Raw genomic sequence first — 20,481 nt, 5'->3', positions numbered from 1 at the left:
GTGGGCTCATCAGACAGACTGTTGGTCTCCTGCTGCCTACAGGTAGGGAGCATGTGCACTCATGTCTAGAGAGGGAGCTGAGAAAGACCTCATACACACACCCGAATAAATTTGCCATGTTACTTTTCCTTTTCAGAATTTTCATGAGATACTATTTTAATAAAATTTATATAAAATACTTGAAAGAGAAAAACCAGAGCAAAATCGCCACACTGATTCAGGTTTGTAGGCCACTGAGGGTGACATAGTGTTGCTCTAAGCTGCAGGGGTTGGCAGCCTTCTTCTGCATAGTGGCCAGATATTAGGTCTGCCAATAGTAAGAATGCAGGCACATTTGATATGCATGTGCAAATCTCCCTGTTAGGCCATAGAGCAAAGAAAAAAAGAGATGGGCATAGCGCAGAGAGATGCATGTCCAGATAGAGAATGATGCTCAAAGGAAGTTTCTGTCCTTTGTCTACTTATACTGTGACGCCCAAATCCTAACCAACTTACCAGCACTAGCGGTACCAATGGGACATGTTCTGCATTCTGCAGTTGGGGGGGAGGCACTCACGGAGGACTCCTCAAAGTAAAGGAATGTTTGTTGCCTTACCTTGGAGCTGCATTGCCCTTATGTTGGTGCTGGAAGTGGGTTAGGATTGCGCTATAAGTCTTACAGAGACAGAACTGCAAACTTGAATTTTTTTTCAGGATCACCAAGGGCCAGGAGGATATATCTTTTTGGGACTACGGGCTGGATGATTTCAGATGGCAGGCCGATCTGGCCTGTGAGCCATAGATTGCTTACCCTTGCAATCAACTAGGATAGCTATCTCTGCCCCCTTAAGGGTAGGGCAATGGCAAGGCAGTGACACAATATCATGATAGCACCTCTGCCAAGAAAAAAGCTATCATTTTTTACTTACCCCTGGCAGCACCGGTGCTCTGGAGGATGCAGGGAACCAGTGGAACCCTCTGCAAGGCTCCCCACACCTCAAAACAGCTAAAAATAGCAATTATGACTGATAGATTGTGACAGAGTGGGTTGTGATCACTATTTTTACTTGTTCTGAGGCTTGGGGAGCCCTGCAGATGGGTCTGCTGTCTCCCTGCAATCTCTGGAGGGCTGGCAAATGGTAAATGGTAAATAAGACATTTTCCATTATAATCATTTATATTAATTATAATTATTATAACATATATTATTTATAATTATTAACTGGGTATAAACTGAGAGTCCACTGGATTAAAATGTAAGTTTAATGTTCATGGTGAGCTTCTTAAACAGGGGTGCTCACACTTTTTTTGGCTCGAGAGCTACTTTGAAACCCAGCAAGGCCCGGAGATCTACCAGAGTTTTTTTTACAATGTTCATGCCATCATAACATATAACATTTATGTGTACAATGTATGTTGGTGTACCTTGAGCCCCACTGAGTATAACAGGACTTACTCCTGAGTAGACATGCCTAGGATTAGGCTGTGAGGCTGCACTCCTAGCCACACTTACCTGGGAGTAAGCACCATTGAGTACAATGGGCCTTACTCCCGGCGTTTCCTCCCAGAGGCACCTGAAGGGGGGGGTCGGCACTCCGCGATCTACTCATTTTGCCTCGCGATCTACCAGTAGATCGCGATCCACCTATTGAGCACCCCTGTTCTTAAATAACACAAACGTCTCTCTTGGCGCTCTCAAACATCTGAAGTATATCATGAGGCTCTTCCGTTATGCAGGTTTGGCCACTCTGGACCAGGGGATAGAGCCAAAGGCTTTGTGAATAAAGTGAGTTTTAAGAGGAATTTGAAGGAGGTGAGAGGGCATCCCATGAATGAACTGAAAGGGAATTCCTGGCATAAGTGGTAGCAAAGAAGAAGGGGAGGAGCTGTTGGACAGTGCAGAGCCCTTTGGTTGGCTGAGGGTTGTGGATCTAGAGGACTGTGAGGGTCACAGGCAGGAGCATAATAAGATATAAGAAAAAAAAAGGAAAGGAGAGGGAAGGGCCAGGAATCTGTGCTGGATTCGGGAGTGAACTGAAGCCAGCCTAGGGACGGTGCTGTACACATCCTCCAAATGTAGTGCATTAGCTATTGCATCGGCCAACCAGCCTGATAAATAAACTGCAATTTTCCTAACTTGCTACACATTTAACACTTTAAAAAAATATACATATCAGAAAGTTTGCATAACATTCATCGCTGAACTGAGGTAGCTGTGAAGTTTTGGTGTTAGGCAGTGCAACAGTAACCAGGAAGCAAATTTTCAGTGGGGTGGGGGGGTGTGCTGAACATTCTGATAGAGAGATGAATAGATGAAGAGTCCTTTTAAAGACTCTGAAGTCCTCCTTTCTCCCTTTCGCAGAACACTCCCAAATGAAATGAAAGGCTCCTCTGTCCTATCAATGTCAATGGGGTTTTGTCATTAATGAAAAGCAGGATCGAAGTAGCTACTAAGCATGCCGAGTGACTCCTGGGCAGAATGAAACATCTCAGCTGTACCAAACTGTTTTGATGTGAACTTATTCTAAGAGCTTAGCAAGAGAACCACTGGAACCTTTCTTTCTGCCCCCCCCCCCACCTTATCAGTTAAAACTATCTACAAAAGGCCAGGAAACTACTTGCATATGAACAACTGCCAATGATGATCCCCAGTGCCTAAAGCATGATAAACGTCATGTTTAGATATACAATTTCATCTGGAAATATCCAGTCCTACTGGGAAAGCATGTCATAAGTAAAGGTGGAAGAAAACGGTTTTATCTTTTCACGGGTTCTGGTGCTTTCCAAAGTTAGCAGTGCAGAAAGTGATGCTATGAGCTTTTATTCAAAACTTACATTATAATTATAAATTATAATCACTTTTAAAGTGTACTAGGTAGGTGACAGAGGTAGTATAATGTCAGCAGATTCAGCCACAGTCATGACTCCTGCATTACCCATTAAATAATAAATAAAAAGCAAACAGTTTTATATTTTTGCTGCTTTGGGGGGTTTTGTTTTGTTTTTGTTTTTTTACAAAAATGAGAAGTGCAGGAAGTGGTGTTATAAGTTTTTATTTCTTTGTCACTGTTTTCTTCCATCTCTAGTGATAAAGCACTGTTCAGAAATAATGAACAAAAAAAGCACTTAAGGAATTGCTTCAAAAGCAATGACAACAGCAACTCCTCCCATCTGCTAATTGTTCTGAATCTATTTGCTGCCTTCTATAGATCATTGGTCCATCTTGGGTCAGTACTGACTACACTGACTGGCAGTGGCTCTCCAGGACCTCAAAAGAAGTCTTTTCTAGGGCTGTAGGCTAGAACCGAAACTGAGACTATTTGAATGCAAAACACGTGTTCTATCACAGCCCTATCCTGTTATCTAGTGCTTAAAAAAACCGAATGAGATCCTACAGCTTCTGCAAATATACACGCCTATAATAAAACCCATTCCCTGCTTGAAATCATACAATTAAAGTGCAATAAAGCTAGAACAACAGCAACACAATTACAGCAGTCTGTCCTTTGACTGTAACACCGTAAAAAAGGTGAATAGATCGAAACCACCTTACTACATATTTTGAAGCCAATGAAGCATTCATCTATAAATATTGCAATAGTCTGGGATCCATCTTCTCCTTGTGGTAGATGCCAAGTTGTTGTTAGTTTTTCTTGCCTTGTGGCAGAACCTTGAGAGAGGTAAACAAAGAATTTATCTAGATATTGTGTTCCTTGTGCACAAATGCTTACTGAAAGCAGCAGCCAGTTGTCCCAGTGTCTTATATATGACTCCATTTGATTCTTCACACTTGAACATCTATATGCAGAACTTCCTGTATATTTCACTTTCATTGATGATCCATTGGGCCCAGTCTGAAGTGTGTACACTAACTGATCTGAAAGTGGAATGATGAGAAATTTGTGTGTGTTGGCAACCTTCAGTCTCGAAAGACTATGGTATCGCGCTCTGGATGGTGGTTCTGGCACAGCGTCTAGTGTGGCTGAAAAGGCCGATTCGGGAGTGACAATCCCTTCCACATTGGGAGCAAGTGTAGTGTGTCCCTGGTCTGTCTCCCTGGCTATGGGCCTTCCTTCTTTGCCTCTTTGCCTCAGACTGTTGGCCAAGTGTCTCTTCAAACTGGGAAAGGCCATGCTGCACAGCCTGCCTCCAAGCGGGCTGCTCAGAGGCCAGGGTTTCCCACCTGTTGAGGTCCACTCCTAAGGCCTTCAGATCCCTCTTGCAGATGTCCTTGTATCGCAGCTGTGGTCTACCTGTAGGGCGCTTTCCTTGCACGAGTTCTCCATAGAGGAGATCCTTTGGGATCCGGCCATCATCCATTCTCACAACATGACCAAGCCAACGCAGGCGTCTCTGTTTCAGCAGTGAATACATGCTAGGGATTCCAGCACATTCCAGGACTGTGTTGTTTGGAACTTTGTCCTGCCAGGTGATGCTGAGGATGCGTCGGAGGCAGCGCATGTGGAATGCGTTCAGTTTCCTCTCCTGTTGTGAGCGAAGAGTCCATGACTCACTGCAGTACAGAAGTGTACTCAGGACGCAAGCTCTGTAGACCTGGATCTTGGTATGTTCCGTCAGCTTCTTGTTGGACCAGACTCTGTTTGTGAGTCTGGAAAACGTGGTAGCTGCTTTACCGATGCGTTTGTTTAGCTCGGTATCGAGAGAAAGAGTGTCGGAGATCGTTGAGCCAAGGTACACAAAGTCATGGACAACCTCCAGTTCATGCGCAGAGATTGTAATGCAGGGAGGTGAACCATTCATTACATGGTCCACAACCTGAACCATGACCTGTGTTTTCTTAAGGCTGATCGTCAGTCCAAAATCTTGGCAGGCCTTGCTAAAACGATCCATGAGCTGCTGGAGATCTTTGGCAGAGTGGGTAGTGACAGCTGCATCGTCGGCAAAGAGGAAGTCACGCAGACATTTCAGCTGAACTTTGGACTTTGCTCTCAGTCTGGAGAGGTTGAAGAGCTTTCCGTCTGATCTGGTCCAGAGATAGATGCCTTCAGTTGCAGTTCCAAAGGCATGCTTCAAGCAGGACAGCGAAGAAAATCCCAAACAAGGTTGGTGCAAGAACAAGCCCTGCTTCACGCCGCTTCGGATGTCAAAGGGGTCTGATGTGGAGCCATCGAAGACAACAGTGCCTTTCATGTCCTTGTGGAAAGATCTGATGATGCTGAGGAGCCTGGGTGGACATCCAGTCTTAGGGAGAATCTTGAAGAGGCCGTCCCTGCTGACCAGGTCGAAAGCCTTCGTGAGATCTATGAAGGCTATAAAGAGTGGCTGTCGTTGTTCCCTGCATTTCTCCTGCAGTTGTCTAAGGGAGAATACCATATCAGTGGTGGACCTGTTGGCTCGGAATCTGCACTGCGATTCTGGATAGATGCTCTCTGCAAGTACCTGGAGCCTCTTTAGTGCAACTCGGGCAAACAGCTTTCCTACTACGCTAAGGAGAGAGATGCTGCGGTAGTTGTTGCAGTCACCCCTGTCGCCTTTGTTCTTGTACAGCGTGATGATGTTTGCATCCCTCATGTCTTGAGGTACTCCACCTTCTCTCCAGCAGAGACAGAGGATTCCATGCAGCTCAGTGACGATGATCCCTTTGCAGCACTTTAGGACTTCAGCAGGGATGCTGTCTTTTCCTGGTGCCTTGCCAAAGGCAAGGGAGTCCAGGGCCACGTGAAGTTCTTCTAGGGTTGGTTCACTGTCAAGCTCCTCCAACACAGGCAGGCACTCAATGTTGTTCAGACCTTCTTCGGTGACTACATTTTCTCTGGAATATAGCTCAGAGTAGTGCTGCACCCAGCGTTCCATCTGCTGCGCCCGATCCTGGATGACCTCGCCTGCTGCAGACTTCAGAGGGGCAATTTTCTTCTGTGTTGGACCTAGGGCCTGCTTGATACCATCATACATCCCCTTGATGTTGCCCATGTCAGCTGCTATCTGTATCTGGGAACAGAGCTGGAGCCAGTAGTCGTTAGCACATCTCTTGGCAGCCTGCTGGACTTTGCTGCGAGCAGCTCTGAGGACCTGCAGGTTGCGCTCACTGGGACAGGCCTTGTATGCTGCTTGAGCTCTCCTCTTTTCCTCAATGACTGGTGTCAACTCCTCAGAGTGGGCTTCAAACCAGTCTGCCGTCTTGTTAGTCTTCTTGCCGAATATGGACAAGGCGGTGTTGTAAACGGTATTCTTGAAATGTTCCCATCTGTTGGATGCGTTTGTGTCGGTTGGGCCTGGAAGAGATTCCTCAAGTGCTCGTGCAAATTCCTCCACTTTTCTCTGATCCCGGATCTTGCTGGTATCAATGCGAGGTCTTCCTTCCTTTTTAAATATCAAATAATTGGGAGGGGAGAATTAAAATGTATTTTCAGCTAAGGATTCAAATGACCACATTTTTCTTGTTTGGTGTTCACCTGAGGGTACTCTAAGCTTGTCCAAGGCAAGACCTGCTGACTCATGCTGATGTCATCAATCACCCTGGGATAGTGTTTAGGCTAGGCTAGGTTATAAGTCTAGTGATGTCCAGTGCAGTTTGCACCTGTTGCAGGGGTGGCTACCCAGACCTGTAGAGGTGTATGACACTGCACAATAGTCACACATCAATACCATTTCAAGAAGCATAAATTGCTCCTTTCCTCATACATTTCATTCACCCTGATGCATGCTTTTGGTCAATAAAACAAAGGTATTTGGCTTAACTTTTCCATTTAGCACTCAGTCAGATTGTTTGCTATAAGGTAATTCTGCAAAACATTGAGATATCTGAATGAAATTTGGTACATATATTCAATGAACATTTCAATTTCAAATATCAATATCTCAAACATATTGTAATGCCATCTCTGCCTAGGAAACCTAACTATTGGACTGGCCTCTGAACAGCAAAATTCCAGCGGGAAAAATATATTGGCAAACATTTTAAAATATCAGAAACCTGGCCATTAGACTAGTATGAGATGCTCTTTCTTTTGTTCTGAATTATTCTAAAGCCTCCAGTTACTTTTTTAAACTTTGAGAAACTTGACTCTTCAGCAGTGCCACTCATGGACTGAAAAGGTCTTGATATATACCATATATTAAATACATGCTTGCCACTCTTTCAGGTTAGTGCCTTAAAACACTGGTGTAGCCTGCCTTTGTCAGCAAAATGTGCCCTATTATGCTTGAAAAAAGAAATCACATCATACAACTGCATGACCCATAATGGTACACAGGGCTCAAGTTTTGATCTCTTGAGCATCCATCACTCATCTAAAGCCACAAAACTGGCAGAACACAGCATATCTTTTCACAAAATAACCCAGGGGCAGGAAAACACGTATTCCAAACATTTGCTGCAACAAAATATACCAAAAACCTAGAGCTACTGTCCCTTTACTCCAACTGCATTGCTCATCTTCACTTGAAAATTAACATGCTGCATATATAATGTTAGGTAGACAGAAGAGACCCAGGCTCTAATTCCTTGCTTATGTATGAAGCAAATTGGGTAGTTATGGACAAGCCTAGTGTATCTCAGTCTAATGTTCCTTCTAGAGCTGTGGTTAAGAGTAAAGTCCCATGTACGCCACTACAAGTTCCTTGAAGGAAGGATGAGATACAAACATGATAAAGAGAACAAACAGAATTTTCACCCCACTAATTGAATTGAAGCATTCTCTCAGTGGATTTATATTAGATAAAGTGGAGTTTTCAACCTCAGATACTGTCACTTCCACAAGAGCCTGTCCAGTACAGGAACCTCTCGATTTATGCAGGGGTTGCATTCTTGAAAATCTGAACATATATTAAAAACACTTGAATTAAAAATACTTTTCTCTTAGGAATCATTGTAAATGGCATGGGTCAGTGGAAAAGACACTGGACACTTACACTGAATACTGGTGACTTCTGCTTGCCCATGCTGGCAGAGGGGGAAGGGTGAGAAAGGAGACTACTGTGAGTGGGAGCAGCTACTGATGTTGACGACTAAGAAAGCAATGAAAACAAAAACGTTGGAATGAAAACTGAGGAAGTGGCAGCTCTGGGAACACATTTTCTTTCACCATTTTTTATCTTCTGGCTTCAGGAAGCTGCCAGGGTTTTATGGGGGGGGGGTACTTGTTAGCAGCTAATTTAACTAATTGCTAATTAATTGCATCATAAGAACATAAGAACAACCCCACTGGATCAGGCCATAGGCCCATCTAGTCCAACTTCTTGCATCCCACAGTGGCCCACCAAATGCCCCAGGGAGCACACCAGATAACAAGAGATCTGCATCCTGGTGCCCTCCCTTGCCTCTGACATAGACCATTTCTAAAATCAGGAGGTGGCACATACACATCATGGCGTGTAACCCGTAATGGATTTTTCCTCCAGAAACTTGTCCAGTCCCCTTTTAAAGGCATCCAGGCCAGACGCCATCACCACATCCTGCAGCAAGGAGTTCCACAGACCGACCACACGCTGAGTAAAGAAATATTTTCTTTTGTCTGTCCTAACTCTCCCAACACTCAATTTGAGTGGCTGTCTCCTGGTTCTGCTGTTATGTGAGAGTGTAAAGAGCATCTCTCTATCCACTTTATCCTTCCCATGCATAATTTTGTATGTCTCAATCATGACCCCCCTCAGACATCTCTTTTCTAGGCTGAAGAGGTCCAAATACTGTAGCCTTTCCTCATAAGGAAGGTGCCCCAGCCCAGTAATCATCTTAGGGCCCAATCCTTTCCAACTTTCCAGCACTGGTGCAGCCATAATTCAGCCCTGAGTTAAGGAAACAATTGTTCCCATACCTTGAGGAGGCCTCTGTGAGTGCCCCACCACCACAGGATGCAGTGCATGCCCCATAGGCACAGTTGCACCGGCATTGGACAATTGGATAGGATTGGGCCCTTAGTCGCTCTCTTTTGCACCTTTTCCATTTCCACTATGTCCTTTTTGAGATGTGGTGACCAGAACTGGACGCAATACTCCAGGTGTGGCCTTACCATTGATTTGTACAACGGCATTATAATATTAGCCGCTTTGTTCTCAATAGCTTTTCTAATGATCCCAAGCATAGAATTGGCCTTCTTCATTGCCACTGCAGATTGGATCGATACTTTCATCGACCTGTCCACCCCCCAAGATCTCTCTCCTGATCTGTCACAGACAGCTCAGAACCCATCAGCCTATATGTACATCAATTAAAGTTACAAAACTCTTTGTGTCTTCTGAAGTTGCTTTGCAAAGAAATGATTGACCACGTTATTTCAAAAACTGCCCACATAAATTAGACTTCCGGTATTAATTTGCAAATTGCACTATTTTAAAAACGTGTGAATCAAGACTGCATAAAAAGAGGTGCCTGTGCTTCACATTGGTATAAGCAGCCCTGCTGTCTCTTGACTCCTGTGTAAAATAGGAAGGTTGGGTATATTTGATGGTGGCACCAAGACTGGAAAACACATTCCTCATAGAGATCTATCCACCCTCTGGTGTTTTAAATACTTTTAAAACATGCTTTTGACTCTATAAGTATGGTTGCTTAGCATGAGTCTCTGGGTTACTACTGAAACTAGTACAGGAGATTTTAACAAGGTCCCCAGGAATTTCCTACATGACATCTGCAGGAACAGCTTCAATTATAGTTGGCAACTTTTTTTCAAAGTACTGTATAAACTGCTATCCTTAAGAAATGCTCTACTTCTTTGAGTGATTATTTAAAATCTTTTCTTTTAGTGCTATTGTTTCAGTATCTATAGTGATTTCTTATTGAAATGTATTGCTGTTGTACTAAAATTTGTAAGCAGCTCTGAGTGTGTAATACAGGATATGAGACTGGTTAAACAAGGCTAAAAGGAGCCTTCAGCAGAATGGAATAAAGCGGAATATTAATACCATTCCTTTTGTAGCCTTCACTTCCTCCAAAAAGCTGAAAGCATTGTTTTAGCTTTGATTAACTCCTTGCAAGGTACCCCCCTCTATTTCCATATGATCCCTGCCTCCTGCTTTTAAGATTTCACCATGAGAAGCTCAAAGCAGTTACCAGCATTTTACTAACCTAATTAGCCATTATAGTTACCACACACCCCACTTTCTAAACTTGGAGGATTGCAATTTATACAGTGCAGCTGTACAAAAGTCAGATGAAAACAAGTTCTCCAGCATTCTTGTTTGTAAAATAACTAAGGGCACAATCCTAACTAACTGTTAGGCCAGTGCAAGTCCCTTGCTCCAACCCTGGAGGGCCGCAAATGTGCCGTAAAGCGTTCCAGGAGGCGGTTGGGTGGGGAGCAGGAGGCAGGGCTGGGACTCAACAGTTATGTTGGATCCCAACCCCTTTTCCCGAGCAGCACAGAGCAGCTCCAGGTCACTCCATTCTCCTTGGACTTGTGCCATCTCCCAAAGTAGCACAAGTTCGAGGAGACCCATTGGGGCTGTGTTGGCTTACCTGGGGGTAAGGGGAAGAGTTTCCCCTTGCCTCCGACTGAGCCACTTCTGGCCCCAAACTTGCGCTGGATACAGCACAGGACTCCTGGCATGCCTGTTCCAGTGCAAGATAGGATTGCACTGTAACAGACCTATTTATTTCTGGTTTAGTTTTCCTGTGTCTTAGCAGAATGAGAGCAGGCTTTAACAGCTGCTTTGTGCAGTTCGAGTAAAATCAAACTCTGCTTTTTTTCTAGACAAATCCATTGACATTAGACCATAAGTAGTATATAATCCTATCCCTCCATTTTACCTTGACAGCAGGCCTAATGCTTGCTTTTACATTACAGCACTCTCTTCTTATTTTCCCTTTTCCTTAATAAGATTTGATGTTGCACAACCATTGTCTTAGTACTTATCAATCTACGTATTAGAATTCTTGTCACCTACAAAAATCTTACAATGGGTTGTTGTGAGAACAAAGGGAGTAATCCTGTGTATGACACCCATAAGATCCTTGAAGGGAGAAAAGGATATAGTTGCAATAAACAACATTTGGAGGCTTGTTTCAGCCTCAAAACAAAAACTGAGGAGAAAATTATGTTAATTGCTTTCGTTGATGGGTCTTAGAGACATATTCCTAGGCAAAGTATAATTGTTCACATATGAATATGCAAATCTTTGCATGGCCTCAGAATAATCAATAATCTCTGTTTATCCTCAGAGCCAAACACCACCATGTTACATGTTACACCATGTTACCTCAGGCAGCAGATTGGTGGGGGGCACCCACTTTTATCTGCCCACCCTCTCTAATATTGGAAGTGTGGTGGGGAATAGAGTGTCGGGCTAGAACATCTCCTCTTTTTGATACTGTACTTCATCTTCTGCTTGGTCCCTGCGTTGCTTTTCAACTCCAAGGATTTGGAGGACTAGACACACCTAGTCCTCTATCAGGTAAGAGTAGAGTCAGGTAAGAGTAGGGGAAGGTAAGAGTCAGGTAGGAGTAGGGGAAGCATTTGGCAGATCGCCTCAGGTGCCAGAAGGTGTCAGGGCAGGCCAACCCCACATACAACTTTCTGTTAGCAATTCATATAAGAACATAAAAACAGCCCCACTGGATCAGGCCATAGGCCCATCTAGTCCAGCTTCCTGTATCTCACAGCAGCCCACCAAATGCCCCAGGGAGCACACCAGATAACAAGAGACCTCATCCTGGTGCCCTCCCTTGCATCTGGCATTCTGACATAACCCATTTCTAAAATCAGGAGGTTGCGCATACCCATCATGGCTTGTACCCCGTAATGGATTTTTCCTCCAGAAACTTCTCCAATCCCCTTTTAAAGGCATCCAGGCTAGACGCCAGCACCACATCCTGTGGCAAGGAGTTCCACAGACCAACCACACGTTGAGTAAAGAAATATTTTCTTTTGTCCTAACTCTCCCAACACTCAATTTGAGTGGATGTCCCCTGGTTCTGGTGTTATGCGAGAGTGTAAAGAGCATCTCCCTATCCACTCTGTCCATCCCCTGCATAATTTTGTATGTCTCAATCATGTCCCCCCTCAGGCGTCTCTTTTCTAGGCTGAAGAGGCCCAAATGCTGTAGCCTTTCCTCATAAGGAAGGTGCCCCAGCCCCGTAATCATCTTAGTTGCTCTCTTATATACACCAGTTTATACACTTATATACACCAGTTTATACACTTATATACACCAGTGTACTATTTAAAAACTTACTCTGCCTACACAGATCACCACAGGGAAGGCATCACCCCACCAGTTCATACCACATAAAACACAAAAGCCAGGAGTACAACAGCAGTTCCTGCAGTATTTCTTGCTATTGCAGAAGAGGCCTTCTCTTAGTTATTATTTTTTTCTTGTCAGCTCATACAACATGGCCCAGAATGTTACTTGTGCTCGAGTCTGCCAACTTCTAGGTTTACATATTATCCACTAAGCTACATTAGGTTCTGTCAGGCAGAGATTTGCTTTATTCAGTCCTCATATCTTCTAAGCCACAAAAAGTAACTACAGGTGGGGCCTTGGTATCCGAGGGGGATCCGTTCTCAGACCCCCCCACTGTTTCAGAAAATCATGGATAATCAAATCCACAAACTTCAGCTCTTTAAGCCCTCCAAAGGTGACTGGAGCATAGCTATGGTCTACTCCAGAGGGCTTTCTGAAGCCTGCAGAGCCACTTTCCCGGGCCTTATATGGCATAGAAACATCACTTCCAGTTTCCCTAGGGAAACTGGAAGTAGCTTGGGGGGGGGCTGAAAAGGCCATTCTGAACCAGCAGAGGCTGTGGGCGGCCTCTGCAGGCTTCAAAAAGCCCTTCAGAGGCAACTGGAGCTATGCTCCAGTTGTTTCCAGAGGGCTCGGTTGGGGCCAAGTCTGGCTCAATGTGAGTCCAGGGGAACTGTGTTGAGCCAGATCTGCGGATACACAATCCATGGATTTTGATTCCCTACCTACACTTCCAGTATTGGGATAAATTTGAATATGACATTTGTGATCCACACCTCTTTATAAGCAGCTTATATGGTGCGTTGTTTATTTATACTCACAAGAAACCTGCAAGGCAGGTTACACTGAGTTTGTGATGGGCCGCCGAGGTTACCCAGTGAGATTCAATGTGAGGAGAGATTAATTCCTAGTTCTCTCCACTTCAAGGCCAATATTCCACTACAGCACATTAATTTGAAATGCACAGTTGTTAATTATTCTGATTTTTTAAAACAGCTTTTAAAGTTGCAGGTTTCTCCAAACTTACCTGGGAATAAACATCACAGAACACAGTGGGGTAGACTTCAGAGTAAGAGTGCATAGGATTAGGTGACACTTAGGGCGCAATCCTAACCTCTTATGTCAGTGCTTTCCAGCACTGGCATAGTGGTGCCAATGGCACACGTGCTGCATCCTGCAGTTGGGTGTCATTCATGGAGGCCTCCTCAAAGTAAGGGAATGTTTGTTTCCCTACGTCAGAGCTGCATTACCCTTATGTCAGTGCTGGAAAGCACTGACATAAGGGGTTAGGATTGCACCCTTAATGACCCACACTACCATTCCAAGACATCATTACACGTCTTGTCTCACACACAAAAAGCTACCCAATTCTCAGTAGAACAGTATTGTTGACAGGATACAGGATGTGGTGGTAGCAGGAACTTACAGCATCAGCAAGGCATAGGGTAGAACATCAGAATGTTTTCAGAGGACTTCTCCTCCCCGCTAGGAGACTGTTGATGGATATTTGCAAACTGTAAGAAAGAATGTTTTTTTTCCCATCTTTTAAAAAGTGGAATGGTTTTAAATTGCACATGAAAAGACAGAATGAATACTGCTGATCACTTAGCAGATGGTCAGAACTGTGCGTGCAAGTGGTAATCTGTAGAACTTCCCCTCTCTCCTGCTTTCTAGGAAGTTCAAATCAGCAGCAGATATGTGGTGACAAATTCTCCCCTCCACTTGGCAGGGTGTTACAGACAACTGATGTACTCAGTGAGTCACCTGCACAATATGATAGAATACTTTGGGTAAATGAGGCAGCCAGTGTGCTTGGTAGCCTCAGGAGAGACTTTATCATCAGGATGGCATCAGAGATTGGACACTGGCTTGAGAGCCCACGTAGTCAAGCTGAGCCCTGATCCCTTAAGTACTGAAAGCAGTGATAGCTCCCAAGGTGTAATAAGAGACTGGGTGTAGAAAGCCATGGGGGGGGCAGCCTAGGGTTTTGCCCCAGTGCCCTCAGCAACTTGGCCTCCATTGGCCGCAGTCACCCCAGAAAATGTAAAGCGATACTTAACTGGCTTTCAAAGTTCTCCACGTTACTGAAAGGTCAAAAGCCACAGGGTTATCACTGTCAACCTAAAACAGCCCAGAGAAGAGCCAGGAGTTTGACTTTCCAATGTGCATGAGTCAACTGGCCTTTTATCTTAAACTCATTGGAGTGGTGACAAAATCCCCCTTAATCTGAACCACAAACTTGCCTCTGGTGTTTGTATGAACTATGTTAAAATGATGCCTCAGCAGTCAGAACACATTTTACTTAACACAGCACAAAATACAGCTAGGCTGCAATCCTAACCACAGTTTCCTGAGAGTAAGCCCCATTTAACAAAATGGGACTTACTTCTGAGTAGACCTGGTTAGGATTGTGCCCTTACTGATATCAAACACCTGCTGTGCCTGTTGGTGTCCCCAGGCTACCTCAAAATGCCAGATGCAAAGGAATGGCGACAGGATGCAGGTCTCTTGTTGTCTTGTGTGCATCTGGTGGGCCATTGTGAGATACAGGAAGCTGGACTAGATTGGCCTGATCCAACCAGGCTCTTCTTATCTTCTTATGGGTGAAGATGTACATATGTGCAGAGATGAGAACTGACTTCAGGCTGTGTAATGTCAAAGCTTTTGTGTTTTTTCAGATAGCTGTAAGTCTTCACTGAAGAAGAGATATGACTTACAATGAGACAAGCAAGAATCAGGGAGCGTCATAGTCTTCTGCATTCCTGGGTCTCAGACTCTTCTAGCTGCTTCGCAGATTGTGAGCAGGGCTTGATTTAATGTATTGTGCAGTGCTCTGTTCAGAAAGTTCTTCAGAAATAATGAATCATCATGGCAAAGAAACTAATATTTCAGTTCTTCCTGTACCAAAATCCAGACCAGTAGTGAAGGAAGCAGTACTGTTATGTGCCCCTTGTAACATGTGCACATGTTACAAAAAATTAGCACATGACCAGGGCTGCATACACTTGGAAAATTTTTAAATTTATTTAGGTTTTTGGTTTTTTTTTACAGCAACTGTTACCCTGCACATGCCCAATCTAGTCTGATCTCGGAAGCTAAGCAGGGTCAGGCCTGGTTAGTACTTGGATGGGAGACCGCCTGGAAATACCGGGTGCTGTAGGCTTATACCATAGTCTTTCGAGACTGAAGGTTGCCAACCATTTAGGTTTTTCAAATACAGCAATGAAAACCACCACCATTGGGCAGATTTTTGAGTGCATGTATTATCTTAATATAATCAAGATGCACTTACACTTATAAGATACAATATACCAGTGGTTCTCAAACCTTTAGAGGCCCCATAAGCTGCTGCCTAATTTATAAATGCCAAGGGGTGTGGCTATAATGGTGATTGGGTAGCAATGTCTCTCCCCCCCCCCAGTAGCAGCTTGTTTAACCCTTGATACACATAGCCTAATCTGCCCTGTCAATTTCATGAACCACCAAAAATTGCATTATGACCCGCTGGTGGGTCCTAGACCCACAGTTTGAGAACCACTGCAATATTCACTTATAACAGTAAGTGTAAGGTGTTATCCCCCCATTGCAGATGGGGGTGGGTGAGGAAGAGGGAAGGTACCTCTACCAGGTTGCTATGGACCTTGGGGCAAAACCTGGCACTAGGCTGCCTCATGACAATCCCTACCCATTCAGATGACACATTGGGTGCTATCACTATCACTGGTTTTGTAGGTACAGGAGTCAGTCTGACCAAGTAGGTCCTCTGACAGACATGAACCAAGAGCCATGCCCAACTTGGCTGACGAACACCACCCCATCACTAAGGCCTCAAGCAGGTAATTCTATTAAGGACATATGGTGGAAGATCTTGCAATCCACCACTGTAAGCCCCTGTATTGTGTTGCAAATGGTGTGCCTCTGTTGTGTGCTGAGGGACCCCCAGCACACATGGCCAGAGGCCACATGCACACAACAGTGGTGTGCAGAAGCCTCACCAGAGCAGGTAAGATGGCAGCAGGGGTGGTTTAAGGGAGGAGTGGGATGGGGAGTGGAGCATGAATGTATCCAGTAAACTGGTGGGAGGATAGGATTGGGCCCCTAGTGAGTTTATGGCAGAGGCAAGATTTAAACCAAGGATAGTTCCAATTTGTAATTCAATGTTATCGCTATGCTACACCACCTCTTGAAGTAATAATTAAAACATTACATTAGTAACTTTTTAAAAAAATCAAACGTTAAAAAAGTATCAACCCACCCACCCCAAGTCTCCAATTTTACTTCCAATAAACCACATCTCTCTCCCTCCTCCTTCCTAGTGCCATCATCTTCTTAACAAGAGAGTGACTGTATTTTGTTGTGCATTATCTCAATATGAACTTACGTTTAGATTTATCTGGGTTAAACCTGTGTGTAGAGACTACACACAAGAGAAGATTTAAGATTAATTCACACAACTTTGTGTATCTTATGAGAGCTGCAAGTTAATAGCAGCTCAGATGAATGAACCTAGGGCCTGCTTGATACCGTTATACATCCCCTTGATGTTGCCCATGTCAGCTGCTATCTGTATCTGGGAGCAGAGCTGGAGCCAGTAGTCGTTAGCACATCTCCTGGCAGTCTGCTGGACTTTCCTACGAGCAGCTCTGAGGACCTGCAGGTTGCACTCACTGGGACAGGGCTTGTATGATGCTTGAACTCTCCTCTTTTCCTCAATGACTGGTGTCAACTCCTCAGAGTGGGCTTCAAACCAGTCTGCCGTTTTGTTGATCTTCTTGCCAAATATGGACAAGGCGTAGTTGTAAATGGCATTCTTGAAATGTTCCCATCTGTTGGATGTGTATGCACTGCTGAAACAGAGGCACCTGCGTTGGCTTGGTCATGTCGTGAGAATGGATGATGGCCGGATCCCAAAGGATCTCCTCTATGGAGAACTCATGCAAGGAAAGCGCCCTACAGGTAGACCACAGCTGCGATACAAGGACATCTGCAAGAGGGATCTGAAGGCCTTAGGAGTGGACCTCAACAAGTGGGAAACCCTGGCCTCTGAGCGGCCCGCTTGGAGGCAGGCTGTGCAGCATGGCCTTTCCCAGTTTGAAGAGACACTTGGCCAATAGTCTGAGGCAAAGAGGCAAAGAAGGAAGGCCCATAGCCAGGGAGACAGACCAGGGACAGACTGCACTTGCTCCCAGTGTGGAAGGGATTGTCACTCCCGAATCGGCCTTTTCAGCCACACTAGACGCTGTTCCAGAACCACCATTCAGAGCACGATATCATAGTCTTTCGGGACTGAAGGTTGCCAATGGTCAGATGAATGAAATGACAAGCGCAAATTACTTCCATTAAAAGCCTCTTGTACTATCCTATTTGTCAGTCAATGCTAGTGTGGCAAGTGATATATTTACCAGATGATTGCTCCAACTCCAAAATGTTTTGTGTGAATTGGCCTAGAAAGTACACACATCCCATTATGGAGTTATCTGAAACACACATAATCCACTGTCATTAGTGGATGTCCTCTATGCTTCTTGTGTGTAAAACGTGCGTAGGAGCTCATCATCTCAAAGTGCTGCCTTCCCTCTGCATTTTCTTTGTCTAGCTTCAGACCTAGTAATATATAAACTGAGGCTTAGATACAATGAACTGGAAGGGGGAAGAAAAATAAACAGATTGTGCTTCGTTATCCACTGGGGTTTTGTTCTGGAAATTAAAAAAGTGGATTTAAAAAAAGTGGATTAAAAAAATTAAAAGTGGATTTAAAAAAAACCAGTGGATACCAAATCAGTGGGAAAAAGAGCTTTAAAGACCCACTTCCAGGTTTCTTGCTCCTCCATTGTCGCCCCAGCATGCATTGGTATAGACGCTATATCCCATTCAGCCACTAGATGTGGGAATAATGGAATCTAATGGGATGAAATTAAAAATTTTTTAACAGCACGAAGGTAAGAAATTGGATTTTGGTGCTTTTCCCCTTGTTACAAGGCATTAAAAGTGGACCTCGGTATTGGTGGTAAGTCAACTCAAAGGATACCAAATCAGTGAATACAGAGGCACCACCTCTGTATCTGTAGTGCAGATCTAGGACATCTTGTGAAAGCCTAGTGGAAGATTTCCTCTCTATTCAGTGCCACAATGTATTAATTTCAGGGATTGTATTAATTACAGTAGAAGAAACATGGTGAATAAGGAAGAGGCATGCTACAACATATCCATTCTATCAGGCCATAAAAGATTTTGAGAAGAGCTTGTGCCAGTGGAAGAATTCATGGGCGTTTGGAGGTCATTTTTCTTATGCTCCACTTTTCTACTATTGGGAACAAACTTCTAGCAGCAGAAGAGTCTTTTCACCAAGGAAGGACCCCTCACATACTAAGAGAATGACAGTGTACCCCACTAGAACAAATGTGGGTTAGATGTTAACTAGCATTTGTGCCAGTTAACAGCAGCTTCACCCATACAAGGGAGAATGAGATTTCCATCAGCACCCATTGGCAACCACCTGTACTATTCACTGGGGATCCCTGACCCTCCAGACGGACTTTTTGGAGGCAGCTGTGGGCTAAAGGATGGAATGGGAAAGCCTCTCCTGTGAGCAATGCATGATGTTGTTGTTCTCTGGATCTAAGCTTCATTTGCTCTGTCTTTTCCATAACTAGAAAAATTTCAGAGGAAAAAGTAATAGATTTAAACATCACGGACAAACCCTTCACTGAGCATGTGATTGGGGTGGCAAATACTTTGGCAGTAGCAGCTTTTTCCCTTGGAATGAATAGCAGCCAGGATATCACATAAGCCTTGCTGTTAGGTTAGGATGAAAGCTCCCCAATTCCCACTAGTTCGTCTGCTAGGAACTAACTAACTAAATAAATAAATAAACAAAAACTTATCACAGCCAGTGAGGCTTGAAATTTTGTATGTAATAATTTGGGCCTCAAGCCATCCTGTGACCATCTCTCTCATGCAACATAATTAATAGCAGTTTTCTTTTGTTTATAGGAAAAGGAGTTGCCTGCACGCAAATATTTTAATGCAAGCACAATGAATATAGTGTAAAAAAATATCCCTCTTAGAAACTACTTTCCTGACCATGAAGACAAAATCAAGACTCATTAAACTCTCCAATTCCCACAGCCTCTGTTGTGGTATGGAAAGGCTGGTTCTTGCAAAATCACACCTTTCCAAGAGCTAAGTTTTGCTTGATAATGTCCTATTGGGTCCACGCCATAATTAGCTGAAGTTTACTTAATTAAAAACAATCTACCAGGGAGAAATGTGCCAGAGCTATATATGCACTGAAAATCAGGTAACGGTTGCTATCAGTTCTGTTTTAATCCTCAAGGTGCTTGGATACTAGGCAAATAAGAGCAGTGTATACTTATTCAAATTACCTGAGAGAGACACCATTCCCCTTGGTCTTAGTATGATCTCTGTAGATCCATCCTAACACTGGGCCACACAAGCATTTTCTTAGCTGGCCTCTTATTTGATGATATATTTGATTTAGCGAAACAGAACTACATAAGTCTGCAAGCTTCAGCCTGGGCTCATATTTCACTTCCTCCTGGACTCATTGCATGGCTTCAACTTGCTTCAGCCCCCGAGGAAAAACTCCTGGTCCAAGTAAGAGTTCTGCACAACCTGAAAGAGTTCTGCATAACCACATGTCATAAAAAAAAGGACATTCAATAGCTGGCTGAGGGCCCACTCCTATCCAACTTTCCAGCCATGGTGTAGCCACAATGCTGCTCCATGATAAGGGAACACAGGCTCCCATACCTTAAGAAGGTCTCAGTGACTGCCCCTCCACCACAGGATGGAGCGCACACCCCACTGACACAACTGCACCAGCATGGGAAAATTGGATAGAATTGGGCCCTGAATTAGTGAATTGCCTTTGAGCATGTGCAGAATGCCTGCTGCCATTGTTTGACAGGTGGATCTCAGAGATTACCAGTTGGTCAGTTTAACATCTGTTCCAGATAAACTAGTCGAAAACATAATTAAAGATAAAATTAGTAAGCATGTATAAAAGAATGAATCTTTCTAAAGGGGAATTAGTATAGTTCTACAAAGGTAAGTCTGCCCCTCTAACCTCTAGAGTTCTTTGAGTGTGTCAATAATCATGTGGATAGACCCTGGGTCTGGGACCCACCAGTGGATCATGACCCAATTTTTGGTGGGTTGTGAAACTGACAGGTCAGATTAGGCTATATGAGTCAAGGGTTAAACAACCTGCTACTTGGGGGACGACGACACTGCTGCCCAATCACCATTATAGTTACAGAGGCTTGAGTGGCTGGTAAAGTGAAAAAAATTTTTTTTAAGGTGTGTCGTGATGATGAAAAGTTTGGGAACCACTGCAAG

At 44.1% G+C, this 20,481-nt stretch overlaps 1 pseudogene; it reads left to right on the top strand.

The window, feature by feature from the left end:
- The first annotated feature begins 15,163 nt into the window (after positions 1–15,163).
- On the top strand, positions 15,164–15,283 carry LOC136637666 (5S ribosomal RNA; annotated as a pseudogene).
- The last annotated feature ends 5,198 nt before the right edge of the window (positions 15,284–20,481 follow it).

The sequence above is a fragment of the Tiliqua scincoides genome, chromosome 1 (genome assembly GCF_035046505.1).
Source record: "Tiliqua scincoides isolate rTilSci1 chromosome 1, rTilSci1.hap2, whole genome shotgun sequence".
NCBI classification, from domain to species: domain Eukaryota; kingdom Metazoa; phylum Chordata; class Lepidosauria; order Squamata; family Scincidae; genus Tiliqua; species Tiliqua scincoides.
The sequence above is the reverse complement of the archived record's forward strand: the minus strand, read 5'-3'. Positions and strand labels throughout refer to the sequence as shown.